The sequence below is a fragment of the Nyctibius grandis genome, chromosome 3, assembly GCF_013368605.1.
Source record: "Nyctibius grandis isolate bNycGra1 chromosome 3, bNycGra1.pri, whole genome shotgun sequence".
In the NCBI taxonomy this organism is placed as follows: domain Eukaryota; kingdom Metazoa; phylum Chordata; class Aves; order Nyctibiiformes; family Nyctibiidae; genus Nyctibius; species Nyctibius grandis.
In genome coordinates, this window is record NC_090660.1 from 70,073,917 (window position 1) to 70,087,052 (window position 13,136).

Here is a 13,136-nt window from a genome sequence, read left to right on the forward strand (position 1 = left end):
ATCCCATGGGACAGGGTACTAGAAGGTAAGGGGGCCCAAGATAGTTGGTTAGCGTTCAAGGACTGCTTCTTCCGAGCTCAAGATCAGAGCATCCCAACAGGTAGGAAGTCAAGGAAGGGTACCAGGAGACCTGCATGGTTGAACAGGGAACTGCTGGGCAAACTCAAGTGGAAGAAGAAGGTGTACAGATCGTGGAAGGAGGGGCTGGCCACTTGGGAGGAATATAAGTCTGTTGTCAGAGGATGTAGGGAGGCAACTAGGAAAGCTAAGGCCTCCTTGGAATTAAACCTTGCAAGAGAGGTCAAGGACAACAGAAAGGGCTTCTTCAAATACATTGCAGGTAAAGCCAACACTAGAGGCAATGTAGGCCCACTGATGAATGAGGTGGGGGTCCTGGAGACAGAGGATAAAAAGAAGGCGGAGTTACTGAATGCCTTCTTTGCCTCTGTCTATACTGTTGGAGGCTGTCCTGAGGAGCCCTGGACCCCTGCGGCCTCAGAAGAAGTCAGGATAGAGGAGGAGTCTGTCTTGGTTGATGAGGGCTGGGTCAGGGACCAATTAAGCAACCTGGACGTCCATAAATCCATGGGCCCTGATGGGATGCACCCGCGGGTGCTGAGGGAGCTGGCGGAAGTCATTGCTAGGCCACTCTCCATCATCTTTGCTAAGTCGTGGGCAACGGGAGAGGTGCCTGAGGACTGGAGGAAAGCGAATGTCACTCCAGTCTTCAAAAAGGGCAGGAAGGAGGACCTGGGTAACTATAGACCAGTCAGCCTCACCTCCATCCCTGGAAAGGTGATGGAGCAACTTGTTCTTGGTGCTGTCTCTAGGCACATCAAGGATAGGGGGATCATTAGGGGCACTCAGCATGGCTTCACCAACAGGAAGTCTTGCTCAACCAACTTGATAGCCTTTTATGAGGATGTTACCCGGTGGATAGATGATGGTAAAGCTGTGGATGTGGTCTATCTCGATTTCAGTAAAGCGTTTGACACGGTCTCCCACAGCATCCTCGCAGCTAAACTGAGGAAGTGTGGTCTGGATGATCGGGTAGTGAGGTGGATTGTAAACTGGCTGAAGGAAAGAAGCCAGAGAGTAGTGGTCAATGGGACAGAGTCCAGTTGGAGGTCTGTGTCTAGCGGAGTTCCGCAAGGGTCGGTTCTGGGACCAGTTCTATTCAATATATTCATTAATGACTTGGATGAGGGATTAGAGTGCGCTGTCAGCAAGTTCGCTGATGACACAAAACTGGGAGGAGTGGCTGACACAACGGAAGGCTGCGCAGCCATTCAGAGAGACCTGGACAGGCTGGAGAGTTGGGCGGGGAGAAATTTAATGAAATATAACAAGGGCAAGTGTAGAGTCCTGCATCTGGGCAAGAACAACCCCATGTACCAGTACAAGTTGGGGACAGACCTGTTGGAGAGCAGCGTAGGGGAAAGGGACCTGGGGGTCCTAGTGGACAACAGGATGACCATGAGCCAGCAGTGTGCCCTTGTGGCCAAGAAGGCCAATGGCATCCTGGGGTGTATTAGAAGGGGTGTGGTCAGCAGGTCGAGAGAGGTTCTCCTCCCCCTCTACTCTGCCCTGGTGAGGCTGCATCTGGAATATTGTGTCCAGTTCTGGGCCCCTCAGTTCAAGAAGGACAGGGAACTGCTAGAGAGAGTCCAGCGCAGAGCCACGAAGATGATTAAGGGAGTGGAACATCTCCCTTATGAGGAGAGGCTGAGGGAGCTGGGTCTCTTTAGCTTAGAGAAGAGGAGACTGAGGGGTGACCTCATGAATGTTTATAAATATGTAAAGGGCAAGTGTCAAGAGGATGGAGCCAGGCTCTTCTCAGTGACATCCCTTGACAGGACAAGGGGCAATGGGTGCAAGCTGGAACACAGGAGGTTCCACTTAAATTTGAGGAAAAACTTCTTTACTGTAAGGGTGACTGAACAGTGGAACAGGCTGCCCAGAGAGGTTGTGGAGTCTCCTTCTCTGGAGACATTCAAAACGCGCCTGAACGGGTTCCTGTGTGATATGGTCTAGGCAATCCTGCTCCGGCAGGGGGATTGGACTAGATGATCTTTCGAGGTCCCTTCCAATCCCTAACATTCTGTGATTCTGTGATTCTGTGATTCTGTGAATCAGGTCTGGGAAGTATGAGGAGTTGGAAACCACAAAAAAACAACAGAGACCAGGTTGAGGGGAGATACAGCAGACTGTCTAAACACTTTCTGGGAAGGAGGAGTAACTTGTATCAAGCAGATATTTTTTCCTTAGCTGTGCCTTGTTTCTCACAATTTCCTTCTGAACTTGATGAAGTTTCAGGCCTGTAGGTGTTACGGGCTCCCAAAAGGTGACCCAAAATGTCTGTAGAGAGGAAATATTGAGAAAAATTGGCAAGTAAGGTATGGGTCCTATTTATGAGGGTTCAGCATTGAACGCTTTTCAACCCCATTGAACCCTCATTGCTGCCTGACTGTGTGATGTGATCAGGGGCTGGATCATCTGCGCAAGGGAATTGCATGTTCTATGAAGCAGAGTTACACTGAAGATTTTAGTCTTGGAGGATGCCTGAAGTGCTGTGGAGGTCCACCATGATGTTGGAGGGGAGGCTGGAGTGCATGGCATACAAGGAGAGGCTGAAACATGGATTTGTTCAGCCTAAACGAGAGAAGGCTCAGGGGACATGTTACTGCTGTCTGCCACTATGTAGTGGGTGGTTGTAGAGAAGCCAGAGCCACTCTTGGAGGTTCACAGTGATAGGATGAGAGGGAACAGACAAAGGCTGTAATAATGAGAATTCTCATTAGATATTAGGAAATATTTTCACTATGAGGGTAGCCAAACACTGGAGTAGGTGATTCAGAGAGTCTGTGGGATCTCCATCCTTGAAAATATTCAAGACTTCATTGTATGAGGTCCTGAGCAGCCTGCTCTAACAGGCCCTGCTTTGAGCAGGAGGATGGAGGAGGTGGCCTTAGGGGTCTCTTCCAACCTACACAATTCGGTGAGTCTTTCTCTGATTGTCTGATTCTGTGCATGCAGAAATGGCCACTACGCTGTAACGAAAATGTCGAACAGCTGCCATGGTATTTCCCCTCCCTACTGTGCTGAGAGATTGTATTAAGGTTAGTGTACATACCATTTACAGAATACTGATAGTGCACAGGACGCTACAGAATACCTCATGCCGTCTGTTTTTCTATTGTTAAAGATTAAAAATAAAACCCTGTGAACATTTATTATGTTGGCAGACTGAAAAACACAAATTGATACTTTGTATTCCCTCACTTAAGTAACTACCAAGTGTTCAAAAAATAAGTAAGTGGGAAAAGAGAAAAGGAGAGACAAAGTCTATCTTGCATCACACTACATCATAATTTAAAAGCAATTTCCACAGAGTTTATCACATTCCCACTCATCCTAACCAAATCCTGCAGTTCTCAGACTGACTTCATGCCTCAAAAAACTAGAACCTGATCTTCTCAGGTAGGTCTAGGAAAGGTATGGGGAATAAAAAGTCAGTCATGGGAACTGAAGAATACTGTGTTCCCCTATAGACAATGTCATTCAGGAGTAAGGAGTGGTTAGGTCACTGCCATGCCAGCCATCTTCCCCACTCTTCCAGCAGAACTTGCTGCCTATGCAGCAGAGGGGATGTAACAGGGTGGAGGTCTACCTATACGCTTCCAGTGTACAGCACACTTGTGCTAACATAGCACATTGCACAGGACAGGCAGCCAGGACAGGGGACAGCAGTACTTTAATCCCCAGCTGCCAAAGGCTTCCACTCTCACTTGTTAGCACTCTAGGGAGTTTTACCTGATAAGTGTGGTCAAAAAGGGAGTTTGCTTGTAACCTGGTGTATTTTCAACAACAAAGACATCTCCCTGCATTTCTGACAGAGAGCTAGTTGGTTCAAGGCTCAGGTCTCCAGTGCTCAGTGTGTCCTATTTGTCTACCCAATTTTGTTTTAGTTAAAAAATCTTTCATTCAGCACTGCTTTTTCTTCTTCCCTTTGCCCTCCAATTTCTGGAGTCTCAGTACATTCATCATATAGGATGTGAGCCCAGTTAATTATGAAGTTTTCTAAGTTCACAGTAACGTATGCCAAGAGCAGACATTTACAAACAAACATCTTGGAAGAATGGGCCACCCATATTAATGGCATCCTTTCAAGGCTTGCCTCCAGCTACTGGCAGCCCACATGCTTCAGAGACAATTAGATTTCTTGCTTTCTGTCCAAAGATACAGCACACCATCACTCCTGTCTCAGAGGCAGAGTCTTCATACTGCATAAGGTGCAGCTTTTCACTGAAATCCCCATCTTGGTAAATCACCCCTCATAGGGTAGCAAGGTCTTTGTTCTTTATACGGGTACTACATATACTCCAAATACCTTCAAACCAAAAGTGTACGGCAGAGCTTCCCACTCTTGGAGTACCTCCTGCCCTCCTTTCCCCCTTCTGCTTTTTACTTGCAAGCAGCCACAGTTTCCCACGTTGCTCCAGCCCTGCCTGATTGCACTTCTTCAGCATCCCAGTGCAGAGGCTCAGTGAGCTGACAACCTTGAACCCTTTCCTGACCAGCAGCAATTGCCCCATGCGTTATTTTGCCATATCAAGTAGCTGTTTGGCCATCCAGCAGCTGACCTTAATTGCACCACAAATAACAAGAACAAAAATAATACCTGGATTAATAATTAATACATCTGTCTGTAGTTGAAATGCAGGTTATACAAAATGGCCATTAGGAATCCCAGATTGCTCTCTGCAATTATAAAAAGTAAAGATGTTGGTTCATGGGAACAAGTTAAGAACATGAAGATCTCTTGTGGTCAGGGGAGATCTGACCTCTTGCTGTGAAACTGATTTGCAGTGGTTCTTAATGTAATAAACCTCCTTGCCCCTCCTTGGTTTTACCAGTTTTGCTACGATGTAAAATGGTTCAGAATGGGATCTCGTTTTTCCCAATTTGTTTGCTGCACAAGGGCTTATTACAGCAGGAATGTATGCATAGTGAGAAGTATGGCCCTTTTTCAGGCATTTTAATTTGAGGCCACACAGAGTCTAAAGTCTCTATTTTCTCTATTCAGCCTGGCATTAACAAAGCTATCTCGGCATTAGTGAATATACTCTGGATTTTTTTATCATTTATTCTTTACCTATCTCCTAAGAACCACTTTTCAGGACAGAAGACAAAAAACAAGTTTATGCAGACAAGCTGTTATACAAAAGGATACGGTGAAGGGTAATAAATTGTCTTTGACAAATTAATTTATATGTACTAACTAATTATTAATAAAATGTACTTTAATGAGAGCTTAGACATTCGCTGTCTGGAAGTGTCACTTAAAGAAATGTAAATTCCGGTTAAATAAACCTTTTATGAACAATTAGCAATGAAATTTTCTGTTTCCCGGAGCAGAATAATGTGTTCCTGCAATATTCATGAGATTAGTCCAAGCATGGGCCATGTTTTAGATATTGACATATATTCCTCTTTGTACTATCAACTAAGATGTGACTGTAACTGTTTATCATATGGGCACTTTAATCTAAAAACTGGTATGACCGTAAAGCCTTTGAAAGGAGCTAGAACTAATAAGAAAGCGCTGCACATTAATTCAAAGGTAAGGTTAGGTTATATACCTGACTAAACACAGGGTACTCGAAGCAACCTCTCTGCTTATCTTTTACTAAGATGAAGTTTTCCGAGCCCTCTCTACAAAACAGAATAAGAATTTAAGTTTGTAAAAAATTAATTTTTATCCTTCCCTCCTCTTTAACTTTCTTACATAACATGGTGTATATATTCCTGTTAACAAACCGTGGTGCTATTTTATCTCACTAAGAGCTTTGAGGTCACGCTTTCAAATGTGTTTTGGTAGCATGGAGGTAGAACTTTACACTCATTTTTCATCTGCATCAAGAACAATGCAATTTAAGACTTACAAAGAAAACTGAAAATAATGTTCATATGAATTTGCTAAAAAAAACCCCTTCAGTTTAAATATGCTATGAGTGTAAAACAGTGTGGAATTTATGCCATTAATACACTTTAATGTATTTTTCTTGTGATTATGACTATCTTATTTCACAGGGGTCTGAAATGAAGACTCATTGCCTGCAGTAGGTTTTAGACTATGCAGTTCTACGCAGAATTGCAGTAACGATCATCTAGGAAAATCCAGGGATGCATCTAGGAGTAACAGGAGTTATCTCTGCCAGCATGGCTTCATGAGGCTTTATTTCCTTGGATGTGGATCCCATGTAAAAGAAATGGAGACATAGGAGCTTTGGTGGAGACAGTCTTAGCAGAAAACCTAGGATCTCTGTTTCCATGAACTGACCCAGGTTATATTTGCTGCTTGTAAGAGAAGGAGCATTCCTACCTCTCAGAGGTCATCCCGAGTACTTTTTCTTCATTGCTTAATATGGGTTGGGACCACAGCTTTTACAAGCAGCAAAACATCAAATTGTACAATACTGCTGAGAAGAACTTCCATCCGTGGAAAAGAAATACTCTGGTGAGAGAAAGTTCACCAAAACTTCCAACTAGTTTACCCCTACTGCTTATTATTGTGTTCTGTCTTAGGATGGAATTGCATATGAGCCATTAGGTATTGATCTGCAAGCTAAACTGAAGAAATACTTGTCAATTGCATTGAGTACTTGTGTATTTCCATAAAACATGCTTTCCATGCCCTTATTTATTCCTGTATTCTTCTTCAGCACTCTCCTACATTATCAACATCTTTCTTGAACTTTCAGTAGCAGTTGCCTCAGTAATAAATATGAAAGCAGCAACAACATACTTCACTGTTTGAACACTGGAAGTCTGCATTAACCCTTTTTGCCAGCTGAATATCTGTCATCACTTGTGGGTTCATTCCAGGATGCCTCTGCGAATCATGTTCTCTATTGTGCAAGTGTGGTCATGTTGTTTCCTTCTGACTTCATGTCTTCCATCGTTCTTGTTCTACTGGCTAAGATGTCATTTTGCACCTATTAAAATGCCTCACACAGTTCTAGGGATATTCCATCAGTTTCACTTGTATCTACTGAACTTATAAAAGTGATGTCAGCATAGGCTGGCAAGACCTGTTTTCTGGATGTTTGTGTTATTTGTCCTAATCTTTCAGTTTTTTATTATCAGACTATCATCAGCTGGTGAATGAGCCAAGTAGGGAAGGCATCCCGCTGGACCTGTTGTTTGCGAACAGAGAAGGACTTGTGGGTGCTGGGACTTGGAAGCTGTCTTGGGCATAGCAATCACGAAATGATAGAGGTTTTGATTCTCAGAGAAGTAAGGAGGAGGGTCAGCAGAACTGCTGCCTTGGACTTCCGGAGGGCAGACATTGGCCTTTTTAGGAGCCTGATTAACAGAGTCCCTTGGGAGGCAGTCTTGAAGGGCAAAGGAGTCCAGGAAGACTGGATGTTCTTCAAGAAAGAAATCTTAAAGGCACAGGAGCAGGCTGTCCCCATGTGCCGAAAGATGAGCCGGTGGGGAAGAAGACCAGCCTGGATGAACAGAGAGCTTTGTCTAGAACTCAGGCAAAAAAAGGAAAGTTTATGAGCTTTGGAAGAAGGGGCAGGAAAGTCAGGAGGACTACAAGGGTGTTATGTGAGGCTATGCAGGGAGAAAATTAGAAGGACCAAAGCCCAGCTAGAACTTAATCTGGCCGCTGCCATAAAAGACAATAAAAAATGCTTCTATAAATACATTAGCAACAAAAGGAGGGCCAAGGAAAATCTCCATCCTTTATTGGATGCAGGGGGGAAACACAGTTACAAAGGATGAGGAAAAGGCTGAGGTACTTAATGTCTTCTTTGCCTCAGTCTTTAATAGTAAGACCAGTTGTTCACGGGCTACTCAGCCCCCTGAGCTAGAAGACAGGGATGGAGAGCAGAACAAAGCCCCTGTAATCCAAGGGGAAATGGTTAGCAACCTGCTACACCACCTAGATACACACAAGTCTATGGGGCCAGATGGAACCCACCCAAGGGTACTGAGGGAGCTGATGGCAGTGCTCACCAAGTCACTTTCCATCATTTATCAGCAGTCCTGTCTAACCGGGGAGGTCCCAGTTGACTGGAGGTTAGCAAATGTGACGCCCATCTACAAGAAGGGCGGAAGAAGGATCTGGGGAACTACAGGCCTGTCAGTCTGACCTTGGTGCCAGGGAAGATTATGGAGCAGAACATCTTGAGTGCCATCACATGGTATGTACAGGACAAGCAGGTGATTGGACCCAGTCAGCATGGGTTTGTGAAAGGCTTTGAGACCACTTCCCACAGTGTTCTCCTGGACAAACTGGCTGCTCGTGTCTTGGATGGGGATACAATTTGATGGGAAAAAAACGGTCTGGATGGCTGGGCCCAAAGAGTGGTGGTGAAAGGAGTTAAATCCAGTTGGCGGTAAGTCACAATGGTGTTCCCCAAGGCTCAGTACTGGGGCCAATTCTCTTTAATATCTTTACCAAGGATATGGACCAGGGGATTGAGTTCACCCTCAGTAAGTTTGCAGATGACACCAAGTTGGGCGGGAGAGTTGATCTGCTTGAGGGTAGGAAGGCTCTGCAGAGGGATCTGGACAGGCTGCATCGAAGAGCTGAGGCCAATTGTATGAGGTTCAAGAAGGCTAAACATCAGGTCCTGCACTTGAGTCACAACAACCCCATGCACCGCTACAGGCTTGGGGAAGAGTGGCTGGAAAGCTGCCTGGTGGAAAAGGACCTGGGGGTGTTGATCAATGGCTGGCTGAATATGAGCCAGCAGTGTGCCCAGGTGGCCAAGAAGGCCAACAGCATCCTGGAGTGAATCAGGAATAGTGTGGCCAGCAGGACTAAGGAAGTGATCGTCCCCCTGTACTCGGCACTGGTGAGGCTGCACCTTGAGTACTGTGTTCAGTTTTGGGCCCCTCACTGCAAGAAAGATATTGAGGTGCTGGAGCGAGTCCAGAGCAGGGCAACGAAGATGGTGAAGGGTCTGGAGAACAAGTCTTATGAGGAGCAGCTGTGGGAACTGGGGTTGTTTAGTCTGGAGAAAAGGAGGCTGAAGGGAGACCTTATCACTCTCTACAACTACTTGAAAGGAGGTTGTAGTGACGTGGTTGTTGATCTCTTCTCCCAAGTAACAAGCAATAGGATGAGACAAAATGGCCTCAGTTGTGCCAGGGGAGGTTTAGATTGGATATTAGGAAAAATTTTTTCACCGAGAAGGTTGTCAACCATTGGAATAGGCTGCCCAGGGAAGTGGTGGAGTCACCATCTCTGAAGGTATTTAAAAGACGTGTAGATGTGGTGCCTAGGGACATGGTTTAGTGGTGGACTTGGCAGTGTTAGGTTTACGGTTGGACTTGATGATCTTAAAGGTGTTTTCCAACCAAAATGATTCTATATTTCTATGAATATAATCTTTGATTAATATCATTATCATCAGAAGATAGGAACTGTGTTGCACCAACCACCAACTAGAAAAGTTTAGCAAATACTTCTGCTTATTCTGCATCACTGTTGACAATTCTACCATATTCTTAATAATACGCTAAAAGCATAGTGAGAAATCTTCCTATCATCAGTTCTGGTTCTACTAGATAACAGAAGCCTCAATTATCAGGTTTTTCCTCAGAAAGTTATTGTGACACAGCAATTAAGCCATTAGTCAAGAGTTTCAAGATAAACAATGGAGCTTTTTAAAAGTTTGAGCACACAATCACAGTATAGCAGCTCATGGTGTTTTTATTCTGCAATAAGGCTGCAGAACCCATACTTGCCTATGCTCCTCACACTCAGCAAAATCACCAAGGTATGGTTTAGCTTAATCCTCCTTCAGCTGCTTTCTGCACTAAGTGGAATTAGTCACTGTAGGTGATCTGATCTGTAGGTGATCTGATCTGCTATAACTCTTCTGGTTTTGAGCCCCCACAATCTCACTTAGGTCTCTTTCTCCACATTGGTACTTGGCAGATATTTCAGCCAGAGAAAGACAGCCCTGTTGGAAGCCTGGGCTGAAGGAAATATAGCTACAGAAAAGCAAATGGCAAAATAAAGGAAGGAATGTGTACACAGAGAGAAGTAGTAAGACTTCAGGGAGTAGTTGGAGGAAAGAGCCAGCAAATTGCATGGCTCCCCTTTGAGAAGCAGGCTGAAAGAAAAATCACAGGAGAGCGTGTTGCCCTGGCGTAAGAGACATAATAATGAAAAAAAATGCAAAAAGAAATAACAGGTGATGAAAAAATGAAGAACACTTGGTACTTCATAAAACAACTTCCAGCCTCTCCAGTTTTGCCTAAATAATTTTATATGAACATTAATTATTTTGATTTTCTTACAAGGCTACTCAAGAAAACAGGACTTTGAGGGTAATTAATGTATACATCACAAGTGACAGCACAGATCAATTGTAAGTACCAAATAACATATGGTAACTTGGCTTCCTACTTCCTGGCTTCAAATTTTTCTCAAGTATTGAAAATTTGAAATCCAAATTACAGAGGACAAGAGGCTCCTTTAATTTTTGCTCAATACAAATGTTACTTTCTAAAAAAAACTTATAAAAGGCTTTTTCCCATGAAGATTTTGGCAGAGTACATCTGCACTTCTGCTGCATCTTACCGTAAATCACATGAACATGACTGGGACCAGCAGAGGGAATAGATGTGCATCAGTCAGCCGCAGCCAGACTGCTTGGGCTAAGCTCACTTTATCTCACAAAGATTGTCAAATCAAGTATGCAGGAATTCCTCTCTTGAACACCTTTGTTCCACAAAGGGAATGGGTGAGAATATAAAGGAGAAAAGTAGCCCTGGATTTTCCATCAGTGCTTTTTAAAGAGCTTTGTTTAAAAACTTCTTTAAGGTCTTCTAAATCAGTTAGGCATCATGCAAGATGAGGTTTTCAGGGAAGGGATGTGCTACGGACCTGTTACTTGGGTTGTGAGGTTAGATGCAGAAGCGGCTCAGGGGATGGACAGCAGGCTCATTACCAAAACCCATCTATGGATGTGCAGGAGGTACTGTAGCAAAACCCCTTCTCATCCACCAAGTCATGTGTTAGGGCTGCCCTTGGGCAGCAGGAGGAAGGTCTACCTATGTGCCTGGCAGGAAATTTCCATAATACCCAGCCCTTAACTGGAATTTCAAGAGGCTCTTTCAAACAGGAGTAGGCAACCCCAAGATGAATTTGACAGATGGAAATCTTGTGTTAAAAAAGACAATATAGCACAGCCTATGTGCCCAGGCTCTCTCATCTCACCTCCCAAGCTTGCCTCCTCCTTACCTCCCAAGCTCCGCACAAGTAACAAGACCAACTCTTTCCGTTACTGTGCATTTCTAGGCTATAACTGAAAAACAGCTGTGATGGAGGTACGAGTATTGCAAAGGGCTTGCCCTAATGCAGCTTGCATTATGTTTCAGCCTCAGCTCCAAAAATTATCCCTGTGTGGAGTGAGGTGTAGGTGTACTGGAAAAGCAATGAGCAAGAATGATGATCTCAACTGCTGGACCAGGTTTCCATCACCACCTTCAGTTAAGAGGTGCTAGTGGAGAGCAGTGCAAATCAGGTGGTGCCTGTTATTTTGGTGGTGGGATACCACAGAGTGGATAAAGCAGACAAATGATGGTGGACTATGTGCTAGATGTGAAGGAGCTGTGGGTTAGGTGCTGTGAAGAATGGTGTCCCAATCTTGGTTGTGATTGGAAACTGTGGGGTCTTGAGATGGACTCACAAGGCAGATGAGGATGGACTCTTTCAGCCTAGCTGGTTGTTATTCCAGGAATGGCATTCAGGAGTCTACTGTGAGACAGTGGTTGGTGCCAGACTGCAGAGAAAACCATAGAGCACCTTCTAGTGTTGCCATAGCTATACTGCACAGCAATTTCATCTGCAAAAGTCTGCCCAAATCACATTCCTCTTTATCTGCAGGGTTTGAGCGATACTCAACCTTTATGCAACTGTATTGCTAGAACTTTATCAGAAAGTTATGGTTGCATGAAAAATATAAAAAATTTCCAATTTTAGTCTTTCTCTTCTGTCAGGATGAGGAAGAAATTAAATATTCCTTGTTTCATCATTTATTCTGTATAGCATAATCATGAATACAGAACGCTTCTTCATCTCTAATCATTTGTAATAAGAAATGGTACAGCTTCTACTATATTTCTGTACACAGTCTTGTGGCACTTAAAATGCCTCATTATAATGATGCAGAAAACACCAAGCTTTCCTAAATTATTAAATTTGTTTACTTATATTTCCTTATTCTCAGAGACAAAGGACAAATAGAAAATTCTGTTTCAAGCCCATATAGATCATCTGTAATGACTTATGAAAGTAAATTCAAGTTATTAGACTTGAATGCTCCACAAATGTTTCTGCGAACAGTAAGAAGACACCATAAATAATGCTCCCATTTTCCTTTTTTTTGTATACAACTGCTGGTGTTAGTATTATTTGAAATTCCTTTTGAGAACAGTTGGATCTCTCCTATTATTAAGATTAGGATTGCAGACATCTGAAATCAAAATTTATAAGAACTGACATTAAACAGAAGAAAAAAATGTGACTCCAGAAATGCATGACAACATAGCAGTTTTTAAGATTCTGGTAGACATTTTTTTCCTTATAAAAGCGTCTTCTGCCCCATGCATATAAAAAAATCCCAAATATTTTACCAGCTGACTTGTGCTGTGTGACATGAATGATGAAAAGTTAAATAGAATGCTAAATACACATGATGCACTTTTCCCCTGTCTTCTCCATGTTAAATTCTTCATTAATTTATAGTCTGCAGGAGATTCTTGCCATCAGTATGTAGGATAATGAAGAATTTGCATTAGTGTGTACTCATATTAAATCTGACTTTCTATATTTATTTTTAAATAAGCAAGTGAAGTCACTGTTCAGATTTATGAACAACTAAGCAGGTAAGTTTGCCCAACTGTTGGTGATAAAACTGTAGTTACTGGCTTCAAACAAGATGATTGTGTGTTAATAGAGTTTGGCTGTCAGATGCTGTAAAAGCTGGAATTTTTCTTATTTCTAACATTCTAGTATACATTTCCTGCTACTACTTTATTCTAATGCTGGGATAGTTTCCTTGCTCAACTTGGCTTGTGCAATACAAAAGAAATAAAATCAGTCT